The sequence below is a fragment of the Acinonyx jubatus genome, chromosome B3, assembly GCF_027475565.1.
Source record: "Acinonyx jubatus isolate Ajub_Pintada_27869175 chromosome B3, VMU_Ajub_asm_v1.0, whole genome shotgun sequence".
NCBI classification, from domain to species: domain Eukaryota; kingdom Metazoa; phylum Chordata; class Mammalia; order Carnivora; family Felidae; genus Acinonyx; species Acinonyx jubatus.
Window position 1 is genome coordinate 83,793,423 of NC_069386.1, and position 20,790 is coordinate 83,814,212.

General features: G+C 36.0%; 1 long non-coding RNA gene across 1 annotated transcript in view; it reads left to right on the plus strand.

Annotated features, from left to right (window-relative positions):
- The window catches only part of LOC113601543 (uncharacterized), a 49,559-nt gene that overhangs the window by 22,099 nt on the left and 6,670 nt on the right, over positions 1-20,790 (plus strand). Inside the window, exon 3 of the long non-coding RNA XR_003422834.2 lies at positions 10,242-10,336. This is a non-coding gene — a long non-coding RNA (uncharacterized LOC113601543). The remainder of the gene's footprint in view (positions 1-10,241; positions 10,337-20,790) is intronic.

The window sequence follows — 20,790 nt, forward strand, 5'->3', positions numbered from 1 at the left end:
CGGTTGAGCGTCCGACTTCAGCCAGGTCACGATCTCGCGGTCCGTGAGTTCGAGCCCCGCGTCAGGCTCTGGGCTGATGGCTCGGAGCCTGGAGCCTGTTTCCGATTCTGTGTCTCCCTCTCTCTCTGCCCCTCCCCCGTTCATGCTCTGTCTCTCTCTGTCCCAAAAATAAATAAAAAACGTTGAAAAAAAAATTTAAAAAAAACATCAATGGTTATTGGTGACCTGGAGGTGAGGGTGTGGGTTGGTAGTGATTACAAAAGGAAATGAATAAATATTGAATGTTTAACATTTAAACATTGAATTTAAATTTAATGTTAAATAAACGTTGTTTATTTCTCTTTATTTAATAAATTTAAACATTGTTTAACATTGAACATCTAAGAAAAGAAGGCTTTTAGGAAACACTTCTAAGGAAATTGAAAATTGAAAAGCTTTCCACAAAGAACCTACAGGCCTAGAGGGTCAATTTTTCCAAATATTTAAGGAAAAAATAAGATAAATCTTGCATTTCTTCTAAAGAATAGGATGTGAGAGAGTTCTTTCTAATTATTTTATGTCCTCAGCATTATTTTGATATCAACACCTCCAAAATCATTAAAGAGTAAACAAAACATGAAATAGAATAAAGAGTACAGAATAAGAAAGAGATGACACTTGTCACTTGTTTCATGTTAAATATTTCTTACTGCTGAGTAAATTTTTTTTTAATTTTTAAAAAAATGTTTATTTTTGAGAGAAAGAGAGAGAGAGGGTGTGAGGAGTCGGGGAGGGGCAGAGAGAGGGAGACACAGAATCCAAAGCAGGCTCCAGGCTCTGAGCTGTCAGCACAGAGCCCATCTCAGGGCTCAAACCCACGAAGCACAAGATCATGACCTGAGCTGAAGTCAGATGCTTAACTGACTGAGCCACCCAGGCACCCCATTGCTGAGTAAATTTAATATCAATGTATATGGAATATATACATGTATATATGTATATATGCCATGTGTGTATAGAATATAAGTACATATTCTATATGTGTATATATCCATATATTCATATATATATGGATATATATATAGTCATGATGTCTAATTCAGAATATATGCACAAATCAATTCTATGTAGATCTTTTAAAAGATTAACAGATTTTATATCTTAGAATAGTATTTCATATTTTAGTTTTCTGCATTTTACAGAAAAATAGACAGTGTAGAGAATTCTCATATACTCCCTCTTCTCTGCTCACAGCTTCTCCTAGTTTTAACAGTTGGTCAACCAATATGGAGATATTTTTTAAAACTAAAGTTCACAGTTTACATTAGGGTTCTTTTGATGCTGTACAGTTCTGTGAGTTTTGTACATAAAGTCATATATCCATCATTACATAATCGTACAGACTGGTTTCACTGCCCTGAAGTACCCTTGTGCTTCATCTATTAATCCCTCCCATCCCATTCCATGAATCTCTGGCAACCACTGATTATTTTTAAATTTTTATTTATTTTTTAAATTCTAGTATAATTATCATGCAATGTTATATTCATTTCAGGTATACAATATAGTGATTCAAAATTCTGCACATTACTCAGTGCTCATCACAATAAGTGTACCCTTAATCCCCTTCACCTGTTTCATCCGTCACCGCTGCCCCATCTCCCCTCTGGCAACCACCAGTTTGTACTCTACTTAGGAGTCTCTTTTGTTTGTTTGTTTGTTTTTAATTTGTTCATTTGTTTTGTTTCTTAAATTCCACAATGAAATCATATGGTGTTTGTCTTTCTCTGACTTATTTCACTCAGCATTATTCACTCTAGATCCATCCTGTGGTGTTGCAAACGGCAAGATTTCATTCTTTTGTATGGCTGAGTAATATTGTGTATATGTTATACATATACATATACCACATCTTCTTTGTCCATTCATCTACCAATGAACATTTGGGTTGCTTCCATATCTATTGGGAATAGTGCTACACTAAGCATAGAGGTGCATATATCTTTTCAAATCAGTGTTATCATTTTCTTTGAATAAATACCCAGTGGTATAATTGCTGGATCATATGGTAATTCCATTTTTAATTCTTTGAAGAACCTTCATACTGTTTTCCACAGTGGCTGCACCAGTTTGCATTCCCCCCAACAGTGCATGAAGGTTCTCTCTTCTCCACATTCTCACCAACACTTTTTATCTCTTGTGTTTTTGATGTTAGCCATTCTGAGAGGTGTGAAGTGATATCTCATTGTAGTTTTGATTTGCATTTCCCTGGTGATGAGTGATGTTGAACATCTTTTTTATGTGTCTGTTGACCATCTGTATGTCTTCTTTGGGAAAAGGTCTGTTCTGCCCATTTTTAAATTGGATTATTTTGTGTTTGCTATTGGGTTGTATAAGTTCTTTATATGTTTTGTATATTAACCCCTTATTGGATATATCATTTGCAAATATCTTCTTCCATTCCGTGGGCTTTTTCTTTGTTGATGGTTCCCTTCACTATGCAAAAGCTTTTTATTTTGATTTATTCCCAATAGTTTAATTTTGCTTTTGTTTCTTTTGCCAAAGGCAACATGTGTAGAAAAACGTTTCTTTCTTTTTTAAAAAATGTTTATCTATTTTGGGAGAGAGAGTGAGAGAGACCTCCAGGGGGTGGGCAGAGAGAGGGAGAGAGACAGAATTCCCGGAAGGCTACGTACATGCTATCAGCACAGAGCCCGATGCAGGGCTCGATCTCACAAACCTTGAGACCATGACCTGACCAAAAATCAAGAGCCAGATGCTCAACGAACTAAGCCACCCAGAGGCCCTGAAATATGTTTCTAAGACTGATGTCAAGATTACTGCCTATGTTTTCTTCTAGGAATTTTATGGTTTCAGGTCTCACATTATGTCCTTAATCCATTTTGAGTTTATTTTTACGTATGGTGTAAGAAAGTGGTCCAGGGGCACCTGGGTGACTCAGTCGGTTAAGTATCCAGTTAAGCATCTGAGTCTTGATTTTGGCTCACATCATGATCTCAGGGTCATGAGATTGAGACCCGCGTTGGGCTCCATGCTGAGCATGGAGCCTGCTTAAGTTTCTCTCTCTCCCCATCTTTCTGTCCCTCCTCTGGTCGGTCTCTCTCTTTCTCTCTCTCAAAAAAACAAAAACAAAAACAAAAACAAAAAAACATTAAAAAAAAAAAGTGGTCCAGTTTCATTCTTTTGCATGTAGCTGACATTTTTTCTGGCACCATTTTTTTTTATTATTATTTTTTTAAATATATTAAATTTATTGTCAAATTGGTTTCCATACAACACCCAGTGCTCATCCCAAAAGGTGCCCTCCTCAATACCCATCACCCACCCTCTCCTCCTTCCCACCCCCCATCAACCCTCAGTTTGTTCTCAGTTTTTAACAGTCTCTTATGCTTTGGCTCTCTTCCACTCTAACCTCTTTTTTTTTTCTTTTTTCCTCCCCCTCCCCCATGGGTTCCTGTTAAGTTTCTCAGGATCCACATAAGAGTGAAACCATATGGTATCTGTCTTTCTCTGTATGGCTTATTTCACTTAGCATCACACTCTTCAGTTCCATCCACGTTGCTACAAAGGGCCATATTTCTTTTTTTCTCATTGCCACGTAGTATTCCATTGTGTATATAAACCACAATTTCTTTATCCATTCATCAGTTGGTGGACATTTAGGCTCTTTCCATAATTTGGCTATTGTTGAGAGTGCTGCTATGAACATTGGGGTACAAGTGACCCTATGTATCAGTACTCCTGTATCCCTTGGATAAATTCCTAGCAGTGCTATTGCTGGGTCATAGGGTAGGTCTATTTTTAATTTTTTGAGGAACCTCCACACTGCTTTCCAGAGCGGCTGCGCCAATTTGCATTCCCACCAACAGTGCAAGAGGGTTCCCATTTCTCCACATCCTCTCCAGCATCTATAGTCTCCTGATTTGTTCATTTTGGCCACTCTGACTGGCGTGAGGTGATACCTGAGTGTGGTTTTGATTTGTATTTCCCTGATAAGGAGCGACGCTGAACATCTTTTCATGTCTGGCACCATTTCTTAATAAGACTGTCTTTTTCCCATTGTATACTCTTGCCTCCTTTGTTGTAGATTAACTGACCATATAGTCACATGTTTATTTAGGGCTCTCTATTGATTTGTGTGTCTATTTTTGTGCCAGTACCATACTGTTTTGATTACTATAGCTTTGTAATATTTCTTGAAATCTGAGATTGTGATACTTCCAGGTTTGTTCTTTAAGTTTGTTTTGCTATTTATGGTCTTCTGTGGTTCCATACAAATTTTAGGATTGTTTGTTCTAGTTCTGTGAAAAATGCTTTTGGTGTTTTGATAGAGATTGCATTAAATATATGGATTGCTTTGGGTAGTATGGATATAATATTGGTTTTTCCAATCTGTTAACATGGAATATATTTCCACCTGTTTGTGTCATATTCAATTTCTTTCATCAGTGTTTTATGGTTTTCAGAGTTCAGATCTTTCTCTTCCCTGGTTAGGTTTATTTTTAGGGATTTTATTCTTTTTGGTGCAGCTGTAAATGGGATTGTATTCATAGACTGCTATATGCTTAGGATTATATATAAACCTCATAGTAACCACAAATAAAAAAACCTATAATTGATATAAAAAAATAAAGAGAAAAAAATCCAGATATATCACTAAAGAAAGCCAGCAAACCATGAAAGAGAACAGGAGTAGAAAGGAACAGAGAAGAACTACAAAATCAATTGTAAACCAAGTAACAAAATGGAAAGAAGTAAATGCCTACCAATAATTACTTTGAATGTAAATGGACTAAACACTCCAATCAAAAGACATAAGGTGGGGCACCTGGGTGGCTCTGTTTGTTAAGCATCTGACTCTTGATTTCTGCTCAGGTCATGATCTCACAGTTTGTGAGTTTGAGCCTTGTGTCAGTCTCCATACTGACAATGCAGAGTCTGCTTAGGATCCTTTCTCTCTCTCCCTCTCTTTCTCTGCCTGTCTCTCTCAAATAAATAAATAAATAAATAAATAAATAAATAAATAAACAGACAGACAGACAGACAGACAGACACAGGGCGACTGAATGGATATAAAAGCAAGACCCAACTGTATGTTGCCTACAAGAGACTCATTTTAGACCTAAAGACACCTGCAGATTGAAAGTGAGGGGATAGAGATACATCTATCATGCAAATGAATGCAAAAAGAAATCTGGGGTAGCAGTACTTACATAGAACAAAATAGAGTTTAAAACAAAGACCATAATAGGAGATAGAAGGACACTATATAATTGTAAGCTTAACAGTCCAAAAAGAAGATGTAACAATTGTAAATGTTTATTCACCCAACATGGAAGCACCCAAATACATAAAGCAACTATTAACAAACATAAAGGAAGAAATTGATAGTGATACAATAATAGTTGGGGACTTTAACACCCCACTTTCATCAGTGGATATATCATCCAGATGGAATATTAACAAGGAAACTGTTTTTGAATGACACATTGGGCCAGGTAGACCTAACAGATATATTTAGAACATTTCATCAAAAGGCAGTGGAATACACATTCTTTCAAAGTGTACATGGAACATTTTCCAGAATTTATATTAATAACTGGTGTTTTTTGGACTTTGTTGGTTCTTCTTTTTCTAGCTCTGTTAGGTGGAAGGGTTAGGTTGTTTATTTGAGATTTTTCTTTCTTCTTGAGGTAGACCTATATTGCAATAATGTTCCCTCCTAGAATAGCTTTTGCTTCATCCCAGAGATTTTGGACCGTTGTGTTTTCATTTTCACTTGTCTCCATGTATTTTTTTTTATTTTTTCTTAGAGTTTCTATTTCTCTGCTTACATTATCTGTAAATTCTTGCATGTTGTTCACTTTTCCTGTTAGAGCTCTTAACATACTAATCATAGTTATTTTATTTTTTTTTAAATTTTTTTTTCAATGTTTTTTATTTATTTTTGGGACAGAGAGAGACAGAGCATGAACGGGGGAGGGGCAGAGAGAGAGGGAGACACAGAATCGGAAACAGGCTCCAGGCTCCGAGCCATCAGCCCAGAGCCTGACGCGGGGCTCGAACTCACGGACCGCGAGATCGTGACCTGGCTGAAGTCGGATGCTTAACCGACTGCGCCAGAATTTTTTTCTTTTTGAAGAAAAATTTAACAATCTTTACATAAATAGCTGCTTAAGAATTGAAAAATGAAACAAGTTTAAAACCTCTAAAGCATAAGTGCTTGTCTTAGGTTTTGTTGTATAAATTGATTGAAATATAAAATAAAAATAAGCCTAAGTGGGGAGGAATTAGAAGGGGACATTAAAGAATATGTCACTTGCCCCCATATATTTCTTGCTTTTCTGATCAAGTTAGAATTTTCAGCTTTTTTTTGGTACCTTTTCCTTATGGAATCCAGCCTCAACAGTGAAAAGTGGAAAAAAGCAATTTTGACACCCAGTGTAGAAAGAAAGGAAGGAAGAACAAAGGAAAAAAGGTGCTAGGAAAGGAAGGAAGAAGGGAGGAAAGAAAGAAGGCAGGGAGAGCAGCAGGAAGAAAGGATAGAAGGAGGGAAGGGAAATCTAGACGTAAAATATAACAGGAATGGGCTAACTTCCAAAAGATAAGGCCACATAGGCTGAAATCCTATTTGGGCTCTGATTTTAGAGGAATTCTGCCCATACCTAGAGGGACTTTTGACTAAAACCTGTGAAATCTAATATTCTGTTATGAATGTTTAATGATATCAGGAGTTTTATCAATGTATTCAAGGTCAAGAAATTTTTCTTTTAAAAATATAAGGATATGAATCCTCCTTTGTCAAACTCATTAACAGAAAATGATATCTTTATTATTTGCCAGTAGATTCCAATCAATTATTATCTAATGCAAAAATAATCCTAGGAGCTAAGATTAAATATTATTTAAATCATGGAACCAAGCCCTATAGTCAGACATGACCTCAATAATGCAAATGTATTTGTGAATAGCTGGGAAGACAAATTCATTTACAAAAACAGACAGTGTCAGGAGAAGATTAAAATATATATGCACCACATAGATGAAATAATTGTAATCAGGACAGTGGAATTACCACAATTGGAGAATTTCACTGAATAGCTGAATTTCATGTATAACACAATCAAATTTTCTGCCTCATTCAGTCTCACCAGTGTTCATTTCCCAGATGTTCTGATTAACTTAAACTGTGGTTAATTGAACACGGAAATTTCCAGAAAACTATAGACAAGAACAATTTTCTATGGACAATTTCTACCTATACTTGTAAGACTTAGAGGCCATATAGATAGAGTGAGATAGGTGAGATGAATTATATTTTTACTAAATGTCTGTCTGGAACTAAGAGATTTTATTTGTGAGGATGTAAAAGGAAGGAGCTATAAAAATACTAAGGTTAAGCATTTATTTGAAAAGAGGAATATAAATAGTTATGAATGAATTTCATTGTTCATTGGCAGAAAATATTTTAGACAATTTCAAAGTTGCAGTCTGAAACTGAGCTTGCATTCACATGTTATTTTATAAAGGGAATTTGCCATTCAAGTGCACTTTAAAAGCTAGTCATTCTTGGGGCGCCCGGGTGGCTCAGCCAGTTAAATGTCCAACTTCGGCTAAGGTCACTATCTCACAGTTCATGAGTTCAAGCCCTGTGTTGGGCTCTGTGGTGACGGCTGGTAGTCTGGAGCCTGCTTTGGATTCTGTGTCTCCCTCTCTCTCTCTGTTCCTCCCCTGTTCACACTCTGTCTCTGTCACTCTCTCAAAATTAAATAAAGATTAAAAAAAATTTAAAGCTAGTCATTCTTTTCATCATGCTAAATTAGAAAATTTCAGTAAAAGGCTTTACATGGGTTAAAATTAGGAGTATGTTTAAAAACAACTATCCTTACTTGGACACTTGTAGATTTATTGACTCTTAGTTTTCACATCTAGGTGGATAATTAAAAAACACTGGTTACCTTAATCTGTACCTTTCTCCATTATACCCTATGTCCCCACTCCTTTAACTAAATTGCTCAGCAGTTCTGCATTGCTGCCAGTAGTCATCAGACAATATGTTCAGAATATAAACAACTGGAAGATGATATTTTCATAGTATTGGTATTTAATGTTGATGAAATTGATATCATAGGACAAGTCATTTCTTCAGGTGACATCGCATCTTACTTTGACCAGAATGTGGGACTAGTCCCAGTTATCTCACTCTATTACTAGAGCAATGTATTGGTAGTCATAGACTCACAGGGCTTAAAGGTCTATTAATTAAAGCTATCTTAAAGATGAATTCACCCAATCTTGAGTCTACGTAATGTCTACCAACCCTTGGTTACTGTTATCATTTTAGTGCTGATGTTACTAATATAAACATTTATCAGTATGTGTTATAGCATGCCCACATATGTTATCTTTTAATTCTTGTGACCATGAGCCATTGGCATGTTTTCCTGATTGGATTCAATCATCACTAGACACTCAGGAACATCTGAATTGTTGAGACAGGGTTTGTGAGAACAGTCTGAGATCTGCCAGTATTATTGATAAGAGAGAACAGCAGCAAGATAAGAGATAGAACATTAAAGGGTGATAAGCTTTGATATTTACATCTGAAATAATTCTATAAAAGACATGAAAATATCAAATGGTAGAACTGGAAAGGGGCACCTGGGTGGCTCAGTCAGTTAAGTGTCTGACTTCGGCTCAGGTCATGATCTCACGGTTCGTGAGTTTGAACCCCACATCGGGCTCTGTGCTGACAGCTCAGAGCCTGGAGCCTGCTTCAGATTCTGTGTCTCCCTGTCTCTCTGCCCCTTTCTCGCTCATGGTCTGTCTCTCTCTCAAAAATAAATAAAACACACACACAAATACACACACACACACAAAGAAAGAAAAAGAAAAAAAAAAAGAACTGGAAGTAACCTTGGTCTATCCAGGCTGATACTCTTATTTTACACGTAAGGAGCCACAGTGGATCACTGACTACTCCAAGATCACACAGCTAGTGAAGGAATATTCTCTGGGATACCAAGTCAAAAGCAGCATGGCTGGAAGTGGAGGGAGTAGAGAGCAGATGGAATAGTTCATAAGACTATGTTAAGACCATGATGAAAGGACAGTGGAGGAAGCAGTGAAAAAGCAAGAATATGTGATGCTTGGAGAAGGTAGTCAAAGGGTAGTATCTTTTTTATGTACACACCCCACTACATCAAGCACAGCTGTCCCGCCCCAATGTTAGAATATAGAACAAACTACATATTTTTCTGAAGTCCTGTGGTCTTTCTGTCTCTACTACCTCTTTAAGTGACTCAACAGTTGTGTGTGTGTGTGTGTGTGTGTGTGTGTGTGTGTGTGTGTGTGTGTGTATGTGTGAATGCATGTGATTATTTCCATTTTGACCATTACCTTCATTTATTTACCCCCAGCATAACATAATTACAACAGATTGAGAGTTAACAAAAAATAAAAAAGAAAGAAAGAAATCCTGCAATATATGACAACTTGGATGAACCTTGAGGGTATTGTACTAAGTACAATAAGCCAGTCACAGAACACTAGTGTTTCTTGACTTGATTGAATCATGTAAGCATGATTCTACTTATGTAAGTCATCTAAAATAGTCAAACTCATAGAAGCAGAGAATTGAATGGTGGTTTCCAGGAACTGGGGGGAAGGTGGGTGGAAATGGGGAACTGCTAATCAACAGGTATAAAGTTGTAGGGGTGCCTGGATGGCTCAGTCGGATAAGCGTCTGACTTCTGCTCAGGTCTTGATCTCATGGTTCGTGAGTTTGAGCCCCGCAACAGGCTCTTTGCTGACAGCACAGAGCCTTACTTTGGATCCTCTGTCTCCCTCTCTCTCTGCCCCTCCCACCACCTCAAAACTAAACAAACATTAAAAAAAAAAGGTATAAAGTTTTAGTCATGCAAGATGAGTAAATTCTAGAGTTCTGTGTTTATAATTTACAATACTGTATTAAACACTTAAAAAATCTGTTTAAGAGGGTAGGTCTTATGTTAAGTGTTCTTATCACAATAAAATCATACATAAATAAACCAATCCCTTGCTTCTAATCTCAAAAAGCATTTATTTAAATTTAAGAATGAGTCAAAAAGAAAGACAGTTACCACAATTATTTAAAGAAAACTTGAAATGTTATAGGTACTTTACTGATTACCTGTCCCTTAAGTATAATGAAATAATTAGACAAGTATTTCCTATTTATTTTTCCTTTTTGATTTTTGTAGAAATTAATAGAATCTTTGAATATCTGGTACCGGAAGATAATGAAACTAGTGATTTGGAGCAGTAGAAGAACTCACGGGATGAAGTTTCACATTTGGTGAGGCAAATAGAGTTTTTATATGGTTTACTGCCTTTGAAAACTCTTGAAAATTTGCTTAGTGGTTTGTGACTCCTGAAACATATCAAACCTTGAAAAGCTATCAGTGAACAGGATGAGAAATTCTCTTTCAAATGCAGTTAGAGGCACTGTAAAAATGAGCAATTCTAAACCTACTGCACAATCAAAATTGCTCAAAGGAACTACCATCCCAAAAGGTTTGCATGTTTCTCTTATCAGTCAACCAAGATGAACGGTAAATTCAAGAAGTCTTATTATTATTGCTTTATCCATCTATCTGTTCCTCCATCTATTGTTCATGTATCCATCCAGTATCTGTGGCATGCCTGATTTAATGCTAGGTGGTCTGCTAAAGTATTTTAGGTACTGTAGAGCAACAGCATGCTCACAAATTTCCTTTGACTTTAGACTAAGTTCTTGATGCCTTTTCAGTAAAATATGCCACAGAGAATGTAATGACTAAACATAATCCTTCCAAAGCAAAGCAGAATATGTGTGAATTATTAAGTCTTGGCTGTGTCTGAAGTTTTAGTTCTAAATGTTATAAATTGTTTTCATTTTAATGCAAGTAATACATTAATCCATTTAATTTGTTAAAAATTCAAATATTCCTGGCAAAGCAAAAGTACTGTTTCCCAGCCCAAGTGTTTGATGTGTGTCCTTATAAATGGAAATATATACATTTCCATAGTTTTTATGTCAGTAGATTCGTATGCATTGTTTTGCATCCAGCTTTTTGCACTTCATACATCTAGCGGATAATTCATTGCAGTCATCTGGAAAATCTCTCTGTAGCTACTAGGGAATGTATGTTTATCATTGGTTTAATAGTCACTTTCATGTGTCAGGCAGAAAGAGAAACTATAATATTCATCTTGTCTAATAGTTAATGTTGTGAGGCAACTGTGGAGGGATTGCCAATTTTCTGGTGGTTTTCTTTCTAAATTTATGCCCTTCTACTGAAGAGTTGAAGAGTTAACATAGACAAAAATGTAAACACTGTTGCCTGTACAAGAAGGTTAAAATTGCAGTTTGCATGGTATAGTTACCATTGGGGAAAATACCATCTGAACTTTATAGAGCATGACAAGTTGGGGTAGGATGGGCAGTTCATATCTTCTGGCTATAAATTCTAAGGTGATCGACAAGGGCTATACTGTATTCTCTATGTGGAATATAATGAGTTTCATGGTTGATTAGCTTTGTGGCTGAGAGGTTAAACTCTTACATGTTAGAACAAGTGCCTCAGTAACTAAGACCATTTGAAATCCAACAATGCTGAATGCAAAGGTATTTTAATAGTTTTCTCCTTTTTGGAGGATGATTAATCCTATTATGATTTCACCAATATATTTTATATTGAAATCTTCATCATTTTCTAATACATTACAAAAAATGGAAGAAGCTAGCTGGTCTATTTCTTTCTGTTGTGTTAGCTCTCTTGCCTTCTTTGTACTCTGGTGAAAAGATGTCGATACATAACTTCTAGATGCCATGATTAATTGTGTCATTATAAATGGTTTATTCTAACTGGCCTCCAGAACCACAGGTTAAAGTATACAGTTTCATTCACAAAGAAGACTAAAGAAACTTTAACTTCTGCATCAAATGCTTGGAGTTTGTTAACTCTGCCAGTTGTGTTCAGTCCTGGGTAGAATGTGGTCTCATTATGCAACTGTACTACCAAATCCTAGCTTCTCAATGTTAGCCAGAACTGCCTTCTTCCTCAGGGGCCTAAATCTCCTCCCAGAACCTAGGGGAGTGTAAACAAATCCCTTTCTGCCAGGGTTACATGAAAAGCCAAGTCATCATCCAACACAATAAAATAAGCTTGTGAAAGAAAGAACCAATCAAACCTCTTTGATTCTAAGACTTAGGGAAAGCACTTATAAAACCTCATAGTCTGCCCATCAGAGGGGAAAAAAGGCTCCCATTAAATGGGAAGAGTACTCATTTTAAGCACTCTAAAATGTTAAGATTTTTAAAATACAGTGCTTAACATTCTGTAGAGCTACAACAAAGAATATGCTAACCTTAGTATTTACATGCCAAGCTTCTGCCAAGCCATTTCATAATGTACCTTTAAAAAATTTCAAGCTTTCTCACAAAAAAAGATACCGCCTCCCTCCCCTGCTGATGGCTGGCATGTTCCCAGGCAATGAATTGTATAATTTTGAAGTTCCAGTGAGGCTGGTAGCTTGAAGGTAAAGCTCCTGCCAATAATATTGTTTTACACGATGCTCAGAACTGTTACTGCTGAATGGTTTATTTTCTATCATGATATTTTCTCTGTATGACTTAGGCTGATTAGACCACTTTTTTGTCAGGCCAGTTTCATGTACATTGTCTATATTCTGGAAAGTGGAATTAACCACCTGTTGGTTCCATTTTTGTTATTCTTACCCTTACAAAAGGATGTCCCTGCTTTAATAAACCATCATGTTCTTACATTCCTTCCATTATAACCTATTATTGGCTTAATTAAGCTATTGATCTGATAATTAATTAATTTCTACTTTTTACATGGCTGCAGAAATTCTTTGTTATTACCCTAATAATATGTTAGAAGTAGAGTGTTTCCCAAAACCGGTATAGATAGCATAACATAACAGGTATACATAGAGCCCTGTCCACTGGGGTGCAATAATATTACCAGAAACTCAAAGATTAAAAAAAAATAAAGACAGAAGATTTTAAGAACAGCTTAGGACTATAGTAGAAAAAAATACAAGTACCATAATTATATTAGAATGATAAAACTTCGGTGCTAAAACAGGGACCTATGAGACTATCTAGTTGACTCCTAATTTTACACATGAAGAAACATGAGGCACAGAGAGGTAAGAAATCTGTCCCAAATCACATAACTGGATCAGTAGTAGAGGGGACTGAACCTGTCATTTGATTCAGTCAGAGAGCTTTTAATTTTACATACGGAATCTGGAATGCACCATTTCAAAACTCAGCTGTGAGGCAAACATAGTACATTTTCAATATTTTTTGAATTTTTAAATCTATGGGCAATGTGTCCTAAATATATAATTGTAGTATAAGATTAAAATAGTACTCAAAGATCTATTTATGTTGATTGCATAAATGATAGTTTAAAAACATTTATGAATATGTATTACCATTATTAATGGTGTCTTAGATCTCTAATGAGTATTGTGTGTGTGTGTGTGTGTGTGTGTGTGTGTGTGTGTGTGTAAGTACACAAATTCCTTTGTGTGAAAGAGGTGCAAATGGATTCAGGTACAATCAGAATCTCACAAACTCTTTTGTCTATTTCTGGCATCTGCTTTGACCAGAATAGCTTTTTGAAGTTTAGAAGTGTTTGCTCTCTTTTTCTAGTTGGTTATTATATATTCAATGACAATTTAAAGTGAAGTAGGAATGTGGAACAGGTTAATTTATTTGTCCTATCATCTTTCCTCCTATAGATCTGGTTGGGTTTGAAAGAGCAATAAATTGCACCCTTTGCCCTCCCAGGTTCTGTACAAAATAAATAAAATAGAAGAACCAGACGGGAGAGAAAAAGTGGCCAGGAGCATTACAGTTGGCAGAGCTCTATGCCCATGGAAGGAAACATAAAGCTCTTGGAAAAGCGTCCCCACTTCTCCACTTATTGACCTCCTACCATGGTCCAGGCATTATGCAAGGACTGAAAATACAACACTAAGTAAAACACAGTCCTTGCCCTTTGTGAGCTCCTAGACTAGTGGATGAATTGGATTTATAACAAAGATTTATGGTATAATATATTAACTGCTGTCATAGAAGTATGCCAGAAATCTAGGACCATAAAGTCTAGAATGTTGAACTATGCCTGGAAATGATACTGTGTATGCTGGGCAATAGGACATGTATTTTGAGATGTTCAGGTTTATGTTTATGTTTTGAAAATGCTAGAGATTTTCTGATGCTGGGAGGGTATTATTTATGCTTATTTCATTTTATAAATGTGAATCTTTTTGTTGTTGTTTGCAAATAGAAGGTGTGTAATACATATTAAATGACTAATAGTTTGAATTCAAATGAATTTCTCAGTAGCAACAGGGAAAGAATAGCCTCAGTTCAGTATTCTGAACAAAGACACCAATTAGTCTAACAATTGGTTCAGCCAATTCCTTTTAGATTTTCATTTGCTCATTGGAGTTGATGAAGCTAGACATTAATTTTGACACCCTTTAAATACACCCTGATTCTAAAATATTATGTACTATATTTTTAAACATTTTTTTGCTTTAAATTATAAATTGTTAGGTCTCAAAATTAATATTTTTAGTATTCTATTCACAATGTGGTGCCTGGCATATTATATGTAACTAGTATATTTTGATAATAACACAAAGTTTATTAAACTAGAAAGAAACCCTTTGGAATCAGAAACCTTTACCATATTTGAAGTGAGAAGAAGGAGATTCCCTTGGGATCCTGGATTGAAATTTTGATACCAGCTGTCTTTTCCCAGGTTGTCCACTGTGTTGTGGCTTTGGGAATTAGAAAGGGGAAGATGGCCTATTTGATAGGTTGTCGGGCAGTTCTTTCTGAGGGTCCTGTGGTTGTGAGTTTGTGTTTGTGGTTGTGATTTTCCTAGATCTTGAGTGGTTGTCACAGCATCATTGACTGTTGCCAGTGTCCAAAGCACTGAGTTGGGGCTATGAAGAGACATTTGGCTAATATGTTATTCTCTAAAAGTTTATTTAACCTTCTGTGTAGTTAAAACACCACATATTTCCAACCAAATAGTTTTCTGGTACTATAATCTTTGTAATAATTGTATTTTCAACTACATAAGTAAATAGGCTGCGACAGGCTAGCCTAGGAACCTAACCACTGGTTATAGTATTGTTTCTATGGAAATACAGATTTTTGAGTTCCACACAATAGCTTAATAAATGAACTTTGGGAATACAACCTTTTCATAGGTTAAGGATTTCCTGTGTTTGCATTTTCATTATTTCTTTTTACTTTCTTTCCTCTTATCTCTCTCCAGTGCTGAGGTCTAATGGTGATAGTGTGATTATAAACACACTACCTAGCTGCCCTTCTTTTCAGGTAACAGGTACTAAAATAGCATCATAGACTATACTAGGAAATAGAGATGATAATAGCTACACATTTCCTACTTTTCAGCAATGATAGAAAAATAATTGAGGCGATAAGAAATGTGCTATATAGAAATCTGAATGTCATTATTCTCCCATATGCTGTATGAGGAAGAAACATGTAAACACCATTATTGTTCATCTTACTCCTTTTATGCCAGACTGAGTGACCTTTCAGAGTCCTTTATTATGAACAATCTAATGGTCATTTCTCAAATACCTATGGATGGTAGTTCCTATAATGCCACTGCTTTCGCTCATGAAATGTGTATGATATGACTAACCAAACCTCAGTATGATTTTTATTTGTAAACTTAACAATATGAAAAAATCAGGCAAGCAAAATGCATTCCTGGACAAAGAGCTGGTGAAAGCAAAAAGTTCACTATCAGGATGGCTAGGTGGTGGGGAGGGGATGCACAGAGAATGCTACAAGAGAACTTTCTCCATCAGTAAACTCCCAACACGCATACCTAGGGAATATTGACATGTGAGTTATTTAACATGTTCCATCTGCCTTGTTCTTCCTCTCCAACTAGATGCAGTAGCAAAGCTCTGGCAGAGGCTAGCAAGGAGAAAAATAAAAGCTGAAAGTTCTAATCAAAACTCTAATCAGAAAGATGACAACTGGTGAAGATTATTAAATTTTCTTTGCTCCCTTGATGAATTTAATAAAGAACTAATCAAAGATCATTAGAAGGCTTTTGTGCCTGGCTTGCATTGTAACTGGATTGCAATCTGAATTTGTGTTTTAGTGGGTTTCCAGGGTTGGATTGGACATGTAAATATATTTAAAACTATAGATGGTTAGATATTTTTTAGTATTTTTAGTTAATGTACTAACCCATGAAAATGTATAAGCTATTTATTGTGCTCATCTACTCTGACAACTAAATATATAGAGGATTTTGATTTTGATCTTTAGTAATTAGAATTTAAAAAAATTTGTATTAGAGTCTAGCTCAAAAATTTCTAATGATCTTTGATTAGTTCTTTTCTTAAATTAACAAGAAAATAAAAAATGGTATCATTTAATTTCCAGGCATAAAAATATGTAAATAACTCTGTAACTACCAGAGCCACTAGAAATTTATAGAAAATTATGGTAATATCTGAAGAGGTTTTTCACTCCCCCTGCCAATTCTGAACATTGCTTAATGTTCCTTGTTTTCAAATGATCTCCCCATAGCCTTCCAACTACATTTTAAGCACTTACATTTTAAGTACTGCATTTATCATGTCTCATAAAGTATGTATTTATGACATCTGTATTCTTTATTTATGACATCTGTACTCCATTCATTTCTGGCGCTTGGTTTTTTATACCGCAGTATCTGATTGGTCTAATGCAGTCTCCTCCCCACCCCCAACACATTAACCCAATAACTTAGGATTCCAGACAATTCTTATGTTCTCCTATCCCAAAGAGCCTCCTCATTTTGTCTTAGTAGCAGAATACTTCTATGTTCATCATCAAATAATTGGTTCTCATTAATATAAAAAAATCTTGAGATTTGCTTTGAGTATGGTTATATCCTTAATAAAGTAGTTCTTAGGATTCTACCTATCTTTTTGCCAGAATAGAAAAATTATTCTGGAGTTACCAGGATGAATAAAGGAAACAAAAAAATAGTGGGTGCTTTAAAAAATGAAATGAAAATATTAAACTCTTATAGCAGGCCCTTTTATTAGATTCTACAGATAGACTGATACATGGTGTGCTTTCTATTTAAAGCAAAATTAGGTATTTATAAAAGATATAACTGTAAGTACACATTACCGGGATATCTGTTTCTGTACTAGCTAGTTCCTATGTTTCTTTTTATGTGAGTTAAAATAATTCTTGAGTATTTCAAGGTTATAGAAGAATTTTCAAAAATGTACTGAGAATAAAAGTATAAAACTCTACACACATTAGATGAGTCACTCTTTTACTAAGTATTTATGGAAGCAATCAGTAATTTAACTCTGATTTATAGCTCTGTTCTATTGGCCAAAGGAAGTAGATGGGTACTATGAAACTGGAGTCTGAACTTTTTATATTCAATGTTAAGTTAAATTAAAGTAGCAGTTTCCCAGACAAGACTAGAAAAGCAATACCTTAATTTTAAAAACTTTCCGGCTACCTTTCGGCCTCATTCTGATTATAAGGGATAGATATTAAGGTGGTTTTTTTAATGGTTATTTTTGAGAGAGAGAGCAGGGGGAGGGGCAGAGAGAGAGGGAGAGAGATCCAAAGCAGACTCTGTGCTGACAACAGACAGCCTGAGGCAGGGCTTAAACTCACCAACTACAAGATCATGACCTGAGCTGAAGTCAGACACTTAACTGAATGAGCCACCCAGGTGCCCCAAGACAGTTAATTCTTAGGTAGAGGTAATTTGGAATTGAAAGTCTGCAGGCACTTCAGTTGCATCATGAGCTCTATCTTTACCATGGTCTTGAGGAAATTTGTCCAATTCTTCATAGTTCAGCTCCCCATCTTATTTACTATTTCTGTTGTTCTTTCTCTTGTAGATCCAAGTTTGTCTTTCAGGGAGTACAGCTGGGCTGGAAACAAATCCTCTCAGCTTCCATTCTCTAGCAAATGTTTTTATTTAATTTTTGCTTGCAAAAGCTATTTTTGTTGGATATAAAATTCTGGGTTGATGGGGATTTTTTTCTTTCAGCACTTTAAAGAAGTCATTTCATTGTCTCTGGCCTCCATTGTCTGTGATGAGAAGTCAGTGATAATTCTTATTCTTGTTCTCCTATAGAGAAAGTGCCTTTTTTTTCTCTCTGGTTGCTTTCAAGACTCTGTCTTTATCTTTGGTTATCAGATGTTTGGCTATGAAGAGCCTTGGTCTGGTTTTCTTTATATCCTGTGTGGATTCACTGAATTCTTGTATCTATAATTCAGTATTTTTCTGACCCCTGGGAGTTTGGAGTCATTATTGCTTCAAATTATTTTTGTCCCTATATTATTCTCTTCTTCTGGCACTCAATTACTCTCTTGCTAGGCTGACTGATCCTCTCACAGGTCTCTGAGGTTTTTTAGATTTATTTTTTAATCTTCATTTTTTAATAGACTTTATTTTTTTAGAGCAGTTTTAGGTTCATAGCAAAAACTAGAAGGTAAAGAGACTTCCCATATACTCTGTACTCTCACATTGTCAACATTGCCCTTCAGAGTGGTACACTTGTTACAATTGATGAACCTATATTGATTCATCATTATCACCCAAAGTCCAAAGTTTACATTATGATTCACTCTTGTGTTATTCCTTCTGTGGCTTCGGACAAATTTATAATAACACATATCCATGGTTATAGTATCATACGGAGTTGTTTCACTGCCTTCCAAATCCTCTGTGCTGTGTTTATTCATCCCTCATTCCATCCTAATCCCTGGTAGCCACTGATCTTTTTACTGTCTTTATAGTTCTGCTTTATCCAGAATGTCATATAGTTGGAATCATACAGTGTATGTAAGCTTTTCAGATTAGCTTTTTTCACTTAGTAATATGCATTTATGTTTCTTACCTCTGTGTCTTTTCAAGGCCTGATAGCTCATTTCTTTTTAGCGCTGGATGATATTTCATTGTCTGGATGCATCACAGTCTATTCATTCACCTACTGAAGGACATCTTGGTTCCTTCCAAGTTTTGGCAATTGTGAATAAAACTCATATAAAAACTCATATAAACAGCTATTTGTGTGTATGTAAGTTTTCAACTCCTTTGGATAAATACCAAGAAGTACAGTTTCTGGATCATGCAGTTAAGAATATGTTTCATTTTGTTAGAAACCGCCAAACTGTCTTCCAAACTTACTGTACCATTTTGCATTCCTACCGTCAGTAAATAAAAGTTCCTATTATTCCACATCCTTGTCAGCATTTGGTGTTGTCAATGTTCTGGATTTTGGCTATTCCAATAATAGGTGCATAGTGAGACCTCATTATTGTCTAATGTTTGTTTTTCTTCAATTTTTTTTCTTTCTATTCTTTGGGTTAATTTCTATTGGCTTGTGTCAGTTCACTCTTCACTCTGCTAACTCTGACCTGCTGTTAAGCCCATCAGTTTTTATTTCAGTTACTGTACTTTTTAGGTCTGGAATTTTTGTTTGATTGACTGTATTTATAGTCTTCATTTCCTGCTCAGATTTCCTCTTTGATCTCTCAATTAAGATAGAATTTTTCTTTGAATTCTTTTAACATAATTTCCTTTAATTATTTGTATGCCTAGTGAATTTTTATTAAATATTAAACTTTGTGGATAACTGATTCTACAAATTCTAGAGTCTGTAATCTTCCTCTGAAGAAAGTTGATTCTTGTTTAAGAAGGCGGTACATTTACTGGCTGATCACTTTAACTTGCGTGATCTTGGTGTTTTGTATTGTTAGTGTTTATCTGTGGAAAGCCTCAGGCACTTCCCAAACTTCTCTAACTTGGTAGTACTCACTCTTCAAACAGAGTCTTCCCCACAAGTCTTTTTGAAGTTTGGTTTTAGACTTTATTAGGGTAGGTCTAGAGTAGGTCTCTCTCTGAGGCATGTCTCATTCCTAAATGTGGACTCTGTGGTATATTAACTGGATGTCGGCAGTTTTCAATAACCTTTTTACTCTGGCAGGGCCAGGACTCCGTCATCCCCTGCCACTGCTCTTCCCCAAGCATTGCTCAACTTCTAGTATCTTGGTTCTACTTTTGACTCCATAGCAGCTGATACTAAAGGCCCAGGTTGCCTTACTCTGCACATGTACAGTCCAGCTCTCAGCCATGGATTTCAGGAGAACCCTAATAGATTTCTGGGATCCCCTCTCTGCATTGCTCCCTCTTCCACAGGTTCTAACTATTTCAGCCACTGTGAACTCTGATATCTTCCTCCTCAGCTCAACAGGACCTGCTTGCTCTGCTTAGACTCCAGATAATCTGTACCAGGGGCAGGAAGTTGTCTCCAGGCAAAGAGCTGAGCCAGTTGTGCAGCTCACCTCATGCATTTCCCCTCTCTCAAGAATCACAGTTTTACATTGCTTGTTAGACAATGCCCGAAATCAGCTGACTCACATATTTTGTCCAGTTTTGGAATTGTTTTGGCTTCATCCAGTATCAATCATCCCATCATGGTTGGCAGTAGAAGTTCAAGAGTGATTTCTTGATTTCAGTCCTACCTGAAATCACATTCTGCATTGGGCAGAAACATAGGCACCATGGCATTTTCTATGCATTGTCATTAAATAATCCCCACCCCAGTTGTAAAAACTTAGGTAAAAGTTCCTGTTAAATTATTTCAAACTCAGAATCACATAGGCCATGTCTGGCAGAGTGCCTGGCACAAACATGTTTT